This window comes from Cebus imitator, unplaced genomic scaffold, assembly GCF_001604975.1.
Source record: "Cebus imitator isolate Cc_AM_T3 unplaced genomic scaffold, Cebus_imitator-1.0 Scaffold105, whole genome shotgun sequence".
NCBI classification, from domain to species: domain Eukaryota; kingdom Metazoa; phylum Chordata; class Mammalia; order Primates; family Cebidae; genus Cebus; species Cebus imitator.
In genome coordinates this window covers 6,285,482-6,288,161 of record NW_016107420.1, presented here as the reverse complement: position 1 = coordinate 6,288,161, position 2,680 = coordinate 6,285,482, and positions in this window count along the sequence as shown.

Sequence of the window (2,680 nt, the reverse complement as noted above, 5' to 3'; positions counted from 1 at the left end):
TCTGGGCACTCCTGTATTGGGTGCACGTATATTTAGTATAGTTAGCTCTTCTTATTGCATTGATCCTTTTACCATTATGTAATGTCCTTCTTTGTCTCTTTTGATCATCGTTGGTTTAAAGTCTATTTTACCAGAGACGAGAATTGCAACTCCTGCTTTTTTTTTGCTCTCCATTTGCTTGGTAAATCTTCCTCTATCCCTTTATTTTGAGCCTTTGTGTATCCTTGCATGTGAGATGGGTTTCCTGGATACAGCACACCGATGGGTTTTGGCTTTTTATCCAGTTTGCCAGTCTCTGTCTTTTGACTGGGGCATTTAGCCCATTTGCATTTAGAATTAATATTCTTATGTGTGAATTTGATCCTGCCATTTTGATGCTAGCTGGCTGTTTTGCCCGTTAGTTGATGTAGTTTCTTCATTGTGTAGATGCTCTTTACCATTTGGCATGTTTTTGGAGTGGCTGGTACTGGTTCTTCCTTTCTATATTTAGTGCCTCTTTCAGGAGTTCTTGTAGAGCAGGCCTAGTGGTGTTGAAATCTCTGAGTAATTGCTTGTTCTTAAACCATTTTATTTCTCCTTTGCTTATGAAGCTTAGTTTGGCTGGATATGAAATTCTGGGTTGAAAAGTCTTTTCCTTAAGAATGTTGAACATTGGCCACCAGGCTCTCCTGGCTTGTACGGTTTCTACTGAGAGATCCGCCATGAGTCTGATAGGCTTCCCTTTGTGGGTAACCCGACCTTTCTCTCTGGCTGCCCTTAGCATTTTCTCCTTCATTTCAACCCCGATGAATCTGATGATTATATGCCTTAGGGTTGCTCTTCTTGAGGAATATCTTTGTGGTGTTCTCTGTATTTCCTGGTCTTGAATATTGGCCTGCCTTGCTAGGTTGGCAAAGTTTTCCTGGATAATATCCTGAAGAGTATTTTCCAGCTTGGATTCGTTCTCTTCATCACATTCAGGTACATCAACCAAACGTAGATTAGGTCTTTCACATATTCTCATATTTGTTGGAGACTTTGTTCATTTCTTTTTACCCTTTTTTCTCTAATCTTGTCTTCTCATTTTATTTCATTGAGTTGATCTTCGACCTCTGATATCCTTTCTTCTGCTTGGTCAATTCAGCTGTTGAAACATGTGTATGCTTCGCCAAGTTCTCGTGTTGTGTTTTTCAGCTCCATCAATTCATTTATATTCCTTTCTAAGCTGTTTATTTTCGTTAACATTTCGTCAAACCTTTTTTCAAAGTTCTTAGTTTCTTTGCATTCGGTTAGAACATGTTCTTTTAGCTCAGAGATGTTTCTTATTACCCACCTTCTGAAACTTGTTTCTGTCAATTCATCAGACTCATTCTCCATCCAGCCTTGTTACCTTGCTAGTGAGGAGTTGTGATCCCTTGTAGGAGGAGAGGTGTTCTGGTTTTGGGTGTTTTCATCCTTTCTGCACTGGTTTCTTTCCATCTTTGTGGATTTATTTACCTGTGGTCTTTCTTGTTGTTGGCTTTCAGATGGAGTCTCTCAGTGGATGTCCAGTTTGTTGATGAAGTTATTTCTTTCTTTCTGCTTCTTAGTTTTCCTTCTAACAGTCAGGCCCCTGTGCTGTAGGACTGCTTGAGGTCCACTCCAGGTCCTGCTTGCCTGGGGATCACCTGCAGTGGCTGCAGAACAGTAAGGGTTGTTGCCAGTTTCTTTTTCTGCTATCTTTGTCCCAGAAGAATACCCACCAATGTCAGTCTGAGCTCTCCTTTATCAGGTGACTCTTTGGATATACTGGGGTCAGGGAGCTGCTTGAGGAGACAGTCTGTCCTTTATAGGAGCTCAAGTGCTGAGCTGTGAGCTCCGTTGTTCCATTCAAAGCTGTTGGGCAGGTATGTTTAAGTCTGCTGCAGCGGAACCCATAAACACCTTTTTTTCCCCAGGTGCTCTGTCCCTGGGATGTACGGCTTTATTTATAAGTTTCTGTCATGCTGCTGTCTTTTTTCAGGGCTGCACTGCCCAGGGAGAAGGCAGCCTAGTCACAGCCTGCCTGCAGAGGCTTTGCTGAGCTACTGTGGACTCCACCCAGCTGCCATGTGAACTTCCCTGCAGTCCTGTTTGTAGGGGTATAGTTAGAACTGCCTCGGCAATGGTGGCCCACCTCTGTAATGGCAGAGTCTCTCTGTAATGGCAGACTGCCTCGGCAATGGCAGGTAGACTCAGCAATGGTGGACTACCTCAGTAGTGGTGAACGCCTCGGTAATGGCAGATGCCCCACCCCCACAGAGCTGGACCATCCTGGGTTCAGCTGTGCTTGCTGTGAAACTCTCAATCCAAAGCATTTCAGATTGCTTTTTTGTGGGGGTGGAACCAGCCAAGCCTGATCACCTGGCTCCCTGCCTCAGATCCCTTTTTCTTTTTTCAGTTGAATGGGTGACTCTGTCTCCTAGGCATCCCAGTCACCAGTTGAAATGACACCCAGATTTGTGTGATTTCTTGTAAATAGACCCTCTGTGCCAGCTGATACTGCCGCTGGAGATTCATGGTGCTTTTTTGCTGGGGAATCTCCTGGCCTAGCTCCCTATTTCAGTCCTTTTTTCAGTTGAATGGACTCTGTCTCCCAGGCATTCCAGTCACCAGTTGAAAAGGTGCCCAGATTTGTGTGAGATTTTGTGCAGAGACCCGCTGAGCTGGCTGAAACATCCGC